The sequence below is a fragment of the Mauremys mutica genome, chromosome 4 (genome assembly GCF_020497125.1).
Source record: "Mauremys mutica isolate MM-2020 ecotype Southern chromosome 4, ASM2049712v1, whole genome shotgun sequence".
In the NCBI taxonomy this organism is placed as follows: domain Eukaryota; kingdom Metazoa; phylum Chordata; order Testudines; family Geoemydidae; genus Mauremys; species Mauremys mutica.
Window position 1 is genome coordinate 23054409 of NC_059075.1, and position 14359 is coordinate 23068767.

The 14359-nt window shown below is 39.2% G+C and overlaps 1 long non-coding RNA gene across 2 annotated transcripts in view; it reads left to right on the plus strand.

The window, feature by feature from the left end:
- Positions 1 to 14359, plus strand: part of LOC123369294 — a 264984-nt gene that overhangs the window by 127038 nt on the left and 123587 nt on the right. Inside the window, exon 5 of one of the 2 annotated variants that reach the window (XR_006578987.1) lies at positions 9663 to 10081. The exons of the other annotated variant lie outside the window; for it this stretch is intronic. This is a non-coding gene — a long non-coding RNA (uncharacterized LOC123369294). Of the gene's footprint in view, positions 1 to 9662; positions 10082 to 14359 lie in introns of those variants that run through there. 2 annotated transcript variants of the gene reach the window in all.

Sequence of the window (14359 nt, forward strand, 5' to 3'; positions counted from 1 at the left end):
GGAGCAGTGCAAAGCAGACAGTCAATTTAACAGCTCTCTGAGCATGTCAGGGGAATTTCCCAGATGGAAAAGAGCCAATGCATGGTCTGTGGTGTGTGATAGTTGTGCTAATCATAAGGCGTGTGCTTGTGGGTGGAGGAGCAGAGGGTATGTCCTGTGAGGTGGTTTCCATTTTCATTTCCTTGCTTTGGTGGGTTTGTGTGTGGCATGCTGCATGTGTAGCAACCCTGCTGGCTTCTCAACAAAGCATTTTTGTATTCATTTCCACAGGTGTTTTTAATGCTTAATTGGGCGGGGAGATTTGACTGGGGTCAGACTTGGGAAAGGGCAGAAGTGCAGCTGCTGATGAAGAATATTTTCTCTCTCATCAGCTGTGTAATGAATCCTTCTTTGTTGTAGTATAAAATCTGATAGAAAGTACAGAGCCTGATGGAGACATTTTTGTGTTTCAGGCCCACCATCAACCAGACAGGCATTCATACACAGCCCATAAACTTTCATTTATAATATGAATAATGGACAAAAAGTACCCGAACTCCATTAAAAAATAAGCTTCCAGTTATACCAGTTCTGGGCAGGATCCACCTCTCTACTGAGTTTTGTGTAGATAGACAAAGATTTTTTTTAAGAGATAATGGGCAACAATGAAATACCAGGACTCCCAAGGAGAAACTTCAGCTGGAGTTCAAATTCAAAGGCTTCTTTTTAAAAATCTACGAAGAGAAGCAAAACAAATACTACATAGAAAATTCAAGGGCCATAAAAACTAAACCTCTGAAATTTTACATCCATTGACCAAGTACTTTGAAAGAAAAACAGGATTTCCCCCCCCATTTTGAGCTCAGAACACAACCCTACAATGGAGTCTCTACTAGATGCCTCCATTATTATTATTATTATTATTATTATTACAGTAGTGCCCTGAAGCCACAACTGGTATCAAGGCCCCCTTGGTGTTGTACAAAATGGAGGAATACACTCCTCCTTCCCCAAAGAGCTCATAATCCAAGAAAAGAAGTGCCATACCAAAGAGAAAGTGGAGAGAAGGAAACAAATATATACAACTTTTATATACTTTTGAACATATTTTGTTACAAAACAACAGTCAGGAATCCCCATATAGCTCTCAAACTAACCGTCCCTGATTGGCTGATTTCTGATCGGCATCACAACAGAGGTGGGTATGGAGGAGATATAGTACAGTAGGTGTGTAGTTCAGGGGGCAACATGGAAGAAAATGCAGAGTCGTTACTGTGAGTATCTCACAAATGAGCAGACAAGGTCCTTATGGTATCTGAATAGTGTTAAAGAAAAGAAAAATGACATAATGAAGTTACTCAAAGATGTCTCACCCTCAGTTCTTTCTGTCATTGTCTTCACTGACACAATGGTGGCTTCTTGTTGTTGTTGTTGTTTGTTGTTTTTTATAGTGAGATAACAAACACGATAGTTATCTTGCTGGAAAAACAATCCTAGGTATAGACAAGGCACTTACAGCATTTGCCACAAGGCAGGTAGGCAAAATCAGCACTACACCCCTTCCCCGGGATTGATCTCACCTACTTTACCTCAGTAACACTAAAAAGCAGTAACACTAAAAAGCCTTGTCTTCACCATGTTTTTACAGGGGTATGGCTAACGTGTTAGTTATCAGTGGTTAGTTATCGAGCAAATTATCTTGCTTTTTTTTTAATCAGTGAAGATATGGCCATAGGAGCAGTGTTGTTTATGACTCTCTTAATTCAGATTTGGTTTAAAAGGGCAATCCTATTTTTTTTGTTACTCTGTGGTCCCTTTGATTTACTGAAGTTAGAGTCAATGTTGCATCCCCTTAGAGGCACATACTTTGTCGGTGAAATTATATTTTAGTCTAACTTCCTTTTTCTAATCAGGGGAAATGTACTTGATTTAATAATGTCCTTCATGTCCTATGTCACACTACCAGACTTCAAGGAGAGGCATCTACAGAGGAGCCATTTTCCTCTTTTGAAGTCATGCTGATGCCGTTTTGCCGGGAGGCAGTCATGGCAATGTAATCATCATCAGGGGACCTGTTCATCTTTTGATATGGGCACATTGGGTCAGAGCCTCAGCTGGTGTAACTTGTCATGGCTTCACTGAAGTTAAGTGAGCTGAGTATCTAACCGACAATACTGATAGTGTCCTAAACTCCTCAAAATAACCTGTGAAGAACTATCCCCTGAGGCAAAGCCAACGAACTCCCTCATCCTGTTTTTGTTAAAAGATTAACTTTCAACAACCATTATGACCAAATCCCAATGTAATATGCTGTCAAATATAACTTTAGATATAGTTCCTAATATAGTTAACTACTATCGTATATTCTGTCTCCTTTATAGATCTCATTGCAGATTCATGCTAAAAGAAATCGGTGTTACAATTTTTCATGTAATATCTATCCTGCCTGAGAGTTTATTTATGCCATATTTCATTACATTACACCATCTCAGTCGATGTCATTATTTTAAAACAAAAATAAATCAGAGGAGGGCCATGCAAATTGGCTGAGATAACAATCAGTAGAGTTTCAAATATAAGAAACATATTTCATTTATTTAGTGTTGCTCTCATGTATCTTCAAAGAGAAGTATCTATCATCTATCACCTGTCTAGGTTAAGCTGTGTATTTATCGGCATTTCTGGAAAGTGGTACAATTTTGCTTGAGTAAAATCAGGCCATCAGGGGAACGTTTCTCTTGGAAGTTTTTCAGCACTGTAGGGATGGAGAGGTCCTTTGGAAGCCCCTCCTGATGGTCCACTAGTGAGGCTATGTAGAGCTCTTTGCCATGTGTTTTTTGCATCTTCCTTGATGTGTAAAGCACATGTGTGGGCAATGAGCAGCTGACTTGGACATGTTTGTGAGCTTGTGACTGGACTATTTGCAATTTCATAGAAGAAAACGTGCTTTATTTCCCTAATCCTGCTGCTGGCAGGCAACACATGAAAAACAAAGGTGAGACACTGTACCTATTTAGTTCTTCTTTTTTTCCCTACAACCTCTAACTCTGTGGTAAAATAAATCAATCAATCAGTAATCCTCATATTTAAGAGTGGATAAATAATACTCCAGAATGCAAGAATGTATGAGTAACCCAAATCAAAATATGTTAGCACAGCTGCACATCATGTGATGCACCACAGATCTAATCTGAAAATACTTGAAATGTTCCAAAATGTCAAAAATATTGCAGATTTCAGATGATCCCATAACTGAACAGGAACAACACAATTGATAGGTGAAACAACTCAAGGGTTGGGCTGAAATTATACAGAAACACAACCGTTCCTCCTTGCTAATACAGAGAAGAGAAGCTCTTTACTATTACTTTTGTGGCATCATGTCTGTTGAATAAAAGTGAAGATTTTCAGTCAGAACCACTTGTCTAATAAGGAAATGGGTGTACAATTTCTAGTGTCAAACAATATGTCAATTTGCAGTTGGGGCCGCTTTTCTGTGAGGAAACTATAACAGATTGATTAGTACTCTTGAGCAGCATATCAACAAAACCCGTGAATACATTCTGAAGTGGCACCTTAGCTAATAGTGGGGCTGTCTTTTGAAAGTGGTTGGAAAGGATTCTCATGGCAGGAATCCTAAAACTGTGTTTAAATATTGACCACCACAGTAAGTGTAGCCTTGGGCTCTCCAAATCCTCGCTCTAGACCTCACAGATTTTCCATATAGTTTGCTTGTCAAAGAGATACCTCTGATGCACGTGTGCATAGGAAATGTGAAAAAGAGGAGAGTTTTTGACTTGTGCGCACTGTTTAGCTGGGAAAAGAGACTTTTCTTCCTCTAACTTTTTTGTTCCATGATGTAATGAGAACCTTTTAAACAAGGACAAGCAAGTTACAAGTGCCAAGCTTTTCCCCAACTGCTGCTTCTGATCTAGCACACCCACCCTTTCAAAAACTTCATAATTAAACATGCAAAAATGAAGACTTAATTTGAACATGTAAATTAATCACATGTTGTAACAATTGAAATTCATAACTTCACATCCATTAGCAGACAATGCTCTTTCTCTTCCTTTTGTTTGTATGTTTATAGTAATCACGCAATAGGATTTATGGTGCATGTCACCCTTTGAAAATTAATTCCGCATCAACTTAGGAGATGTGCTCCCATTAAAGCCCACATCTCTGTTGTATAGCTGGGCTCTGCAAATGCAAATAATTGCAAATTAGGTCCCAGATGTCTAAAGAGCAGCAGGAGTGACCATTTGTTTGATGCGTGGTGTACATCATTGTCAATTCTATGTCACTTCTCTAGGGGTTAAATGAGTTTTGTGTTTTGGACATCTTAGGAAAACAACAAACAATGTAGCTCATCCAAAAAACATCTGCTGATTTTTTTTTTAAATAGAAGACAAAAGTTTTTTCAAATGTGTTTTTAATCCCCTGCTAAGAAAATAAGTCTACATAAAAGAGGATAAACCTTTTTCCTCCTGTAAAAATTGTGAATGTTCCTTCTTTGGTAAATTAGTAAAACCCAAACCCCATTTAAATAGTCTGTGTAGGGATTAGAAACTCAAATGTTACTGTGGGCTAAATTAAACGTAGACGCAGGAGAACAGGATCCCTAGAGTGAATGCAGGATTCACCCAGCTATACTCCAGTGTGGGCATTTTGCACTTACACTGCTTACAGTAGGGTTGCCCCTACATGAACATGTAAATTAATCACATGTTGGCTATATTTAGTTGTGTGTTTTCTAACAGTATTTTATGTGGTTCTATAGAGAAAATTAATGCTTATGATGACAATGTTGTGTTCAATTAATTGTCACAGCATAAACTGAAGCATTAGTAAAAAGCAACTCCTCCCTCTCAAGTAGCGATTTTAAAATACCCTCTTGCATTTTTGTTTGTATTTATATATGTACATAAACGCCTCCCCAAAAACAACAAGAATTCTCCTAGTAACTTCATTGGAGTCAGGATTTCCCCCTAGATCATTGTTTTTAGTTCTTCTGAATTTAGGGCCTGATCTAAAGCTCAGGAAGTCAATAGGAGTCTTTCCATTGGCTTCACTCTCTGAATGTATTTTAATGGCTTTCCCCTTTTCCACAATAAATTCAGTTTGCTTGTCCTGACCTTACAATCTCTTTACAGCTTTACCCCTCCTCCTGTCTCTGCACTTGTTTCATTCTTTAACCCCATATTATCTCAATATTCTACCTCCTAACTACACCCCGCACATCCTTCTCCCACTTCTGGCTTTGTGCCTTCTTCTTGTTACACCTACCAGTAGGACAGCCTCTCATTTCTCTGTCTTGTCTTTTAATTCCCTTTCAAATGATCACTTAGTCCATGAAGCCTTCTTTGGCAAATCTCTTCTCTGTCTCTGCAACTTCCTGTGCCTGATCTATCATTCCATTCATGTATTGTATTTGAGCTAGAATGTAGAGGATCCTATCTATGCAGGTGTTCTGCCAACTTTGCAGAAATATTTCCCACCCCTGCAAATAGGAGATTTAACTTTGCTGGGCAACATCATTGAAACTTTGATAGTAAATACTATTTTTTTGTGATTACTTGTTAGGTTTAGACTTGGAAAATGAGGTGTAACCATTGAGAAAGACTGCAGTGTATTTTAAGCTGGGAAAACCATTTGGAGAAATGCAGCACAATGGCTGACTGATGACTGGGGGCCAGAGAACCTGCCTTTTGATTCAGCCACATAACTTCTATTTACTTTTATGGCATGATAGGATGTGGCACAGAGTTATTAGTGCACCAAGTCCTTTTTTTGTTTTGTTTTTGTTTTGTTTTTTCTCAAAATCAGATTGGGACTCAAATTCCCAAACTCAAAAACAAAACATCCAATCTCCTGAACCTAAACAGTACTTGGAGTTTCTGTATACTTTAACCAAGGTCCTTTTTATAACCAGATACTGGTACATTCTTTAGTGAAATACTGTACCCTTTGGCTTTAACCACTGTTAATTGCAGTGATGTTCTTGAAAAATTTTCAACTATTCAGTTTTGCTGGAGGGACAAGTAATTGAGCAGAGGTATGTCCTCCTTCTCAGAGTGACTACATTGCTAGAGTCCAGGGCTGGACTAAGGCAGAAGCCTGAGTCTCAAAACTCTAGTTCCTTTAGTCACATGATGATATCAGTATTTTGGTTTCTATTAAAAAAAGTTTCTAGTCTTCATGGTTATGAAGAAAAACTTGAAAATGTGACTGGAGTGTAACTATTGTAGTATTTTCTGCCTGAGTTATCAAAGAGCCTGACGCAATAGCTCTGAGAGGTGTGAACTGCCTCATCCATCTTACTGGGTTGTTAACTCTGAAACCTGCTGACACTCCCACAGAGGACTCTGGGTATCAGAGGACTTCTCTTCATTGTGGGGCAAAAAGACATGCCAAATGCAAGGAGGCAAAAAGGAACAAAAAACAAACCAGAGGGGAACAGAACAAGAGGGTTAAAGAGAAACAGAATCAATGGGGGGAAAAAAATCAGGAGTTAGATAAAACCAAACAGGAACCTAAAAACAAATCAGAGAAAAAGAATAACCACCTTCCCTCCCCAAAACAAAAAAAAATTACAATTATTCTCATAATTCATTTAATTTCTTTTAATCATACTAATTATAATTTGTAAATGCCAGATCATTCTGTGTGTATTAGAAAAGCAGAGTCACACATTTTGGATGTTTGCTCTCTATGTTGTCACACATAAGCACATTGGCAGAGAAGATCATATATAACAACTAAAATGCATTGTCATTTATTAAGCTTGTGCAAATGCAAATATTTTATAAGGCCACAGCAGTGTTTGAGTTAATAAAGCAAAACAATGTTAAGAGGCCACTTTTTTGGGCAATGAGAAACCCTTCTTACTTCAGAATTTAGCTGTAGCTTTTTCTGAACTGCTAAGCAGTTGAGAACTGATAGCATCATTAAATTTTAACTGCGGTGTCTCTTACACATCACTGGCTATTTCCTCCTGAATCTTCTATATCATCAATATTATCTGGAGTAGCTTCTCCTTTTTAATGATACTATTAAACATTAAAGGACTCGTCTTAAAAATAAAATACAGGACTGAATTTTCTTTCCTAGCCATGTGAATAGTGTGTTTCTTGTTGGAAGGCAGCATCCTCAAGGAGCACAGGGTGGGGAGTCAGGGGGTCCTGAGTTCTAATTCTGGTTCTGCCACTTATTCCTTGGGCAAATCACTTTGTCTTTCTTTCTCATTTTCTCCATATGATAATAATCATGTGCCTATATATGTACCTCACACATGGGTGTTTTGAGTATTAGTTATTAATATCTGTACATTGCTCTGAACACATGAAGTAGTATGAAAATGCTATGTATTATTACCTTAATGTGGATGATAGTTTAGAATCGGGGCATATCCTGCCTTGACTATTTAATTGTTTTTAATACTTTAATCAAGAACCTCAGTTCACAATTAAATTAGGTTAAGATATTTTCAGTTTGGGTTGCAATTCTGGAGGGTATTCTGAATTTCAAGATAATTCTCCCCCTCTCCTTGTTATGAGAAATATTCAAAACCCTTTCCAAAAGTCTTGTCTTTATGTAGAACCAAAGTCTGTTTCTTCCTACATGCCAAAGAAGAGGTTTGGCACCAGATTGTCAGATACTTCTGCCAAAAGCTCTCCTAAGAGCACACTCAGTTAGTTTATACTGCCACTTTTGAAAAAGGAAACATTAAAGAAGCCATACTTTTAACACAGTATAAAGGACCTCTGAAGGCTGCCAATTCCTCCCTTATGGCTCCACCTTGCTACAAAGCACTATAGGAAGCAAGAGGAATGAGGCTTTTGGAGTCAAGGTGCAGATCTGAGCATTGGGAAAACTGGGTTCTCATCCTGACTCCCACTTGGACCCCAGTTTTTAAGAATGGCCTCTAATTTTGGGTGTCCAACTTGAGACTCCCCTGGTTTCGTTTTCAGCAGTTTTGAGCACTTGCAGCTCCTGTTGATGTTAACCTGCGTTGTGCATGCTCAGGGTTAAAAACAGGCCTCAACTGCCAAAGTAGGGCATCCAGAAATTTGGTTATTTAAACACTGTCTCATTCCCCTACCTCCCCGCCCCTCTGTAAAATGGGGATTGTAATTCTTACTTCACTGTTTCATCCCAATGAGGTGGCTCAATCCTTGAATGGTTGTAAAGCACTGAGATCCTCACTTGTGAAGTGGTTGTGGTGTTATCGTTATTTATAATACAATGGAAGAGTGTCACAAAGATGCTTGGACTGTCCTCATTCATAGTTCACTGTGTGCCTAGTGTACGGGGCATGAGATCAAAATACATTTAAGTTGAGTTTGAAACTAATTTTATTTCATAAGGCTGAAAAAATACTGTTAAGTTTCGGGAAAAAAAACTTAGTTAATGTAAACTCGAGCTGTATCTTTTAAAAATAATAAAATGCTCAGGGCTGGATGGTGCTACCCTTCATGTGATTGAGAGGCATTCTGCTTCTGTAGAAGACCTATCAAAATCAAGGGAGATGCCCTCGCGCCTTCCTTTGCAGAGAAAAGAAAAGGAGAACTGGGTTTAGAAATGTTTTCCATGAGACCTCATCCACACATTGTGATGCTGTAGTGGTTCTAAGCTGCTTATGCTAAATTTGCATTGACACACTGCTCTTTCTGGAGAGATTCATGCATTCTATACTGTAGGTGGATTTTATTTTTAGTAATCCTTTATAGGGATTTTAATAGAGAGAGACCAAAATGGGGAATGGGCATGTACTAATCTTACGGTGCCAACTATATTCTATAGATTCATAGTGCTTAAGGACAGAAGGGACCAGAAGATCATCTTATCTAATCTTCTTTGTATCACAGGCCATTACATTTCATCCACCTACCTCTGTACTGAGGCAAATATCCTCTGACTGACTAAAGCATAACTTGTAAGCTTGTAAACATAACTTCCCCTACTCTGTGGTTCCTTTAGAAAAGAATGCTGCTGCCCAATTCCAGTAATGCTACAGATACCTAAATAACAACATTTTTGGTGCCCTATCCTTGTTGTTGGTCAACTCTTTGTCAGATTAAGAGAGGAGGGAGAACTTCAACAGCTATAAAGCAAAACTTCCATCGGATGTCAGAAATGACCAGTGGGTCGATTTGCTTTTGACATCCTGCCCATTTCTGGGATTGCTGCTTTTCATTATGTAGGGCTTTTAAAAATATGATTAGAATGCACTGCACTATTAGATACGGGATGTAGTTTAGCAAATTGTTGCATTTCTATCGTATTTACAGTGCCCGTTGTAATGACAACAGCCCACCAAGAGGCCGAATATGAGTAAAATATTGAGGCTGGTATCTGCTCCTGTCTGCTTTTGTCATTTCAGAAGATGCTCCTCCCAGATTCTGTTGCAACATTTTAGTTAGAAGTGTGTACCCCACAACTAAATATTTCCATTTCTAAGTGCAAGAAGTGAATCCTGATGTAATTTTAAATTTGTGCCAACATCCAACCACACTGTCATACCTATGGTTGCACCCCAACCCTTTGGAAAATGTTTTATTTGCAACAATTTCATATACCAAATATGTTTGTTTAACCAAGCACAAAAATGTTATGATAACTATAAAAAACATATTTTTGACATGACTAATGTTTTCATAGAGTTGCTTTCATTTTCACAGGTCACTGCCTTCTTCTCCAGCCTCACAAAGTTTGCTCAATCAGTTTGGGCATCTAGGAGGTGCCCTAGGATTTGGCTCGGTGCTCCATGATTTGCTATTCCTTCTGGAGTGTTTGCTGAGTATCCTTGCCCATGTGCTGTTTTTCTGCCACCCTTTTTTCCGTGCTGTTCTTCTGACAATTTTTCCATTACATGCCTAATGAGGTGAGACATCCTGAAGAAATTAGGTTTGGCATGAACAAAAAAAAAGCTGACCAATAAACTACCTAGAAAGTAAGCAACTTTCTTCTGTTTTTTGTCATCATGTAATCTGTATTCATGACTTTCTACACAACATAGGGCACATTTTGCAAATGAGCTTAAACACTCTATCAAATTGTAATTATTCATGAACAGTCACTCTTTTATTGTTAATTATATGCATCACACTAACGGAGTTTGATATACTGATTAGAAGAATAAAGTTCATTTGAGGTAACAGAGTTTATTCCCTTCTCAGGCACCCAGCCTGGTTTTCAGCTGCAATGTAAGAACCTCTACCCCATCTCATTACCAAAATAGCAACCTTCTTAATCCTTCGCTGTGAAGAACAAAGGTTTGATTCAGTCCTGAGCAGAAATAGGATCTTATTAATGCACTGGCAACAAAAGTGTTGTTATTTTTGTTAGAAAATGGAGAAATAGGAATTTGCTGATATGTTAGATTAAAGGCTTTATTGTGTTGAGATTAATCGGATTGTTATTTGGGTCTTTCCAATGTTAGTTAGAAGTCTACAAAATATCCTCCAACTTAACATTCTTGAGGAGTTCAGGTTCAACTAACTGGAAGCTCAGTTATTCTTTTTATCTATTCAGGGCTCCATCTTACATGAGAATAGAGGGGAGAGTCACTAGGGGTGCTCAGTTCAGTGCTGTGCTGCTTAGCATTCTGGGAGGTAGGCAGTGGAGCAGTGCGGACTGCACTTTTCTTGCTCCTGCTGGGCGCACTGGTTTTCCTGAGCAATGGCTACTGAGCAACTCATTACCATACTACAGATCACAGCTCAGGTCCGTGGCCCCAGGAATGTCTAATCCTCACCCTGTTAAGTGCTGTGCAGCAGGGCGTGTAGGAATAGGTCCTGATTCACCATGTGGAGAAGTTTTTAACTTGCCAGGGGGTTGCTCCCACTGCTCTTTAGTCGTGCATTTGATCTTTGTGTTCTCGCTGAGTGCAATGCAGCATTGAGCCTTGAATTAAATTTAAGAAGTCTCTACCTTGCTTTGAGAAAATGTTTCTCCTGTGTATAGTGGCTACTCCTTAGCATTTTATACCTCTGGTGTCCAGACTGCTAAGGGTATGTCTATACCATAACCCCCTACATTCCATGGCAGCAAATCTCAGAGCCTGGGTCTACAGACTTGGGCTCATGGGGCTCATGCTATGGCACTACAAAGAGCAGTGTAGATGTTCCTACTAGGGCTCTGAAACTCAGCAAGGTGGATGAGTGACAAAGCCCAAGCTCCAGCCCAAGCAGGTGCATATACACGGCTAATTTTAGTGCCATAGCACAAACCTGAGACGGTAGAGCCAGGCTCTGAGACTCGCTGACATGGCATATTTTTTGTTTTTGTGTAGTGTAGCTGTACCCTAAAAGTTTGTCTATGGCTGCAGATTTGTCACAGCAGTTTTTAATCACAAATCATGGAACAGTCATGGGTCAAACCTGAGCAGCGCTTAAATCACCTGGGCCGGGTTGCAATGCCTGGAGCAGGGAGCTCAGACCAGCCTCATGGGGTGAGTTTATTAAAATCACGGACAAAAAGACAAGTCACGGACAAACAGGAAAATTATGGTATTTGTGACATTTTCCCCATCTTGATAAATCTGCAGGCCTAACTGTGGCACCCAACGGGATCACAATAAATTATGTAGTCAGGGGTATGCTGAAGAGCCATAAAAATGCCATCTGATTCAGGGAGCTGGCTGATTCAAAATAGCTATGACTCCTGAGCTGTTACGAATGACTGAAATGAAAGGTACTGTTTAAAATAAACCAAATGCATCATAACTAGTCCATCGTGACATGCAGATGGTATTTGGTTATGGCCAATGCTTGATGTTTCTTAGAGGCATTCAAATTCCACACCCCAAAGTACACCTCACCAATTGTACAATGGTGTTTCTGTTACTTCCTGACGTTGGCAGGTTAATGGTCCATGCCCTGAAACATGAAATGTATTTACATCAATTTTAGCATCTTTAACTTCAAAAGTTTATTTTCATGTGTATGAGATGGGCTCAAGACTGGACTGGGGAGAAATCTCCCAGCAGTTGAGATCAACAGAAGCATTCTTGCTAACAGTTTTCAGATTTGAATGCTGTGATGGAAGAGGAGGATGACTAGTAAGAGGGCCTTTCCAGAGGGTGGGACTACAATTCACTTCAAGACAAATCCAAAGTCATTAACCTTCAGGATCTATTGCAAGGATTTATCTATTCATTGAGGCTTTTGTCTGAGGCTGGTAGCTTGCCTGGGTGGACTTTTATTTGTGAGCAGGAGGGAATTTCTGAGCTGATTTAGTCAATTGTGGGTTGTTTTAATTGCTGTTTTATACTGATTGTGCATGTTCCCAGAGATTATGAAGCACGAAGTTTTAATAAATCAAAAAATAAATAAATCTGTGCCAGTGAGGCATTGAGGGCCAAATTCTGCTCTAAGTTTCACCATTGTAAACCTGGAGCAACTCCACTGGCTTCTGATTGACAGAGAGTGTGCGTGTATGTGCAGCAAACACTAAAACACTGAAAGCAGCTGACTGAAGAAATAGCTCATGTACTGCTCCCATTTCCCAGTGATGAATTCCATCTGTCCTATTATCCCCCGAATACCGAATAACATTCATTATGCTCTGGTTATGAAAATAAGTAGGAGGCATCATGTGTCATTCACCTCTCACATAAACAATATATCACATGAAACAAACTATAGCTAGACACACATACTGACACCACAGTCTTCAAGATGTGGGCCAGTATTTGGGATATTCAGCTCCAAAGACACAGCCCTTCACCACTAAGAGAAAACTCCTTGGGCCAGGAGGTAGTAATAGACTGGGTAGTGCTTGGTCCAGCCAGTGGAGGGAGACATGAACAATACAAATGATAGTGTCACAGATACTCTGAGGTCTCTCTGCTTTGATCATCTCCATTTGTTTAGCATTGACTAAGTAAGTGAATAACTTAGGAAGAAAGAAAGCAAAGACAAAGCAATATTGAGATCTCCTGTGTGTTTACTAGCCTCTGAATGTGTGTTTGTATCTTAGTATGATATATATTAATATCTGGAAGGAGTATATGATCTTTTTGAAACAGAGATTGTCTCTTTTTACTTGGTTATACAGTACGTTGGACAATGAGGCTCTGATCCTGTTTGGGACTCTTAGATGCAATTGCCATGGAAACAATACATTATAATCATGCTGTTTGTACAGTTTATGGGTGATGGTTATGTAGCATCTTGACATTATAAACTGAGATTTTCAAAGCTGCATAAATGTCCAATTGCCATTAGAATTAATAGCAGCTTGGAAAATTCTCAGCCACAGTGTCTTTTCATAATTTGACAGCATAATAAACAGACTTCAGGGAACATTTTTACAAGCATCTAAATGACTTCAGCACCTATTTCCCATTTTCAAAGTCAATGGGAGTGGCTCCTAAGTGCTTAAGTTACTTTGCAAGTGGGACTGAGGCAGTTTTGAAAATGTTACCCATTCTAACTATTTTCTGTGTCTCTGTATTTTCAAAGACTGCTATTTAATAAAAGTCAGGAACATTTAAACAATTATTTTGTGTTTAGCCTCAGGAATATTAATTTCAATGCCACCTTATGTTCTCTAAACAAATTAGCTAAAACAATGCATTCTGTCTTCCTAACTATGGCAGTGGCTCATTATTTTCATTAGATTAATACCAACTGTTATAATCTAGGAGGCTCATCTGTTTTTACTGAGCATTGTTAACAAAATGGAAATGTCTGATTAAAGTCATTCTGTTTGTCCCTCAAATGTCATGGCTGGGAATGAATCACTCTTACATCTGGGTGTTGCCTTCTGCAGACACTGATGTTCAGTGTGGCTCCAGCCTTCCGGATAAAAGGTCCAACATTCCATTCTTGTAGTCCAGATTGAAATGTTGAAAATTCCTATTGAAACCAATGGGAGTTCTGCAGGTGCAGGAAGTGAAGTATCAAGGCCAACTACCTTCACAGCTAGCTGAGCTCTCCCTGGGGTTGGGAGGACTGAACCAAGTGCCAGTTAGTTTTGATTATTTGCTTCATGTCAGAGATGGCTCTGAACAGACTTGACTGTTGGGGAAGATACCAACTTTATGGCTGCCCACAGCCTCTGCAACAGGCTGAACCACAGCCCTGGATTTGCACTTATTCACACTTTGTGGAAATTCGGAGCCAGGTCTTTGTTTTACAATTCAGGCCCATCTCTTTTTTAGTATCCTACCAAATAAACATTAGTTTACGTTGCAAAAGTGGTAGGGGCAGATCCTCAGCAGGTGTAAATGAGAATAGTTCCACTTATGTCAATTCAGCCATGCCAATTTACACCAGGAGGGAACCTGGCCCATACACGTTTTCATAACATGAGGACTCAATACCACATTCTGCTACTGAATCATTGGGAACTGATTGCCAGGCTGTTGGTG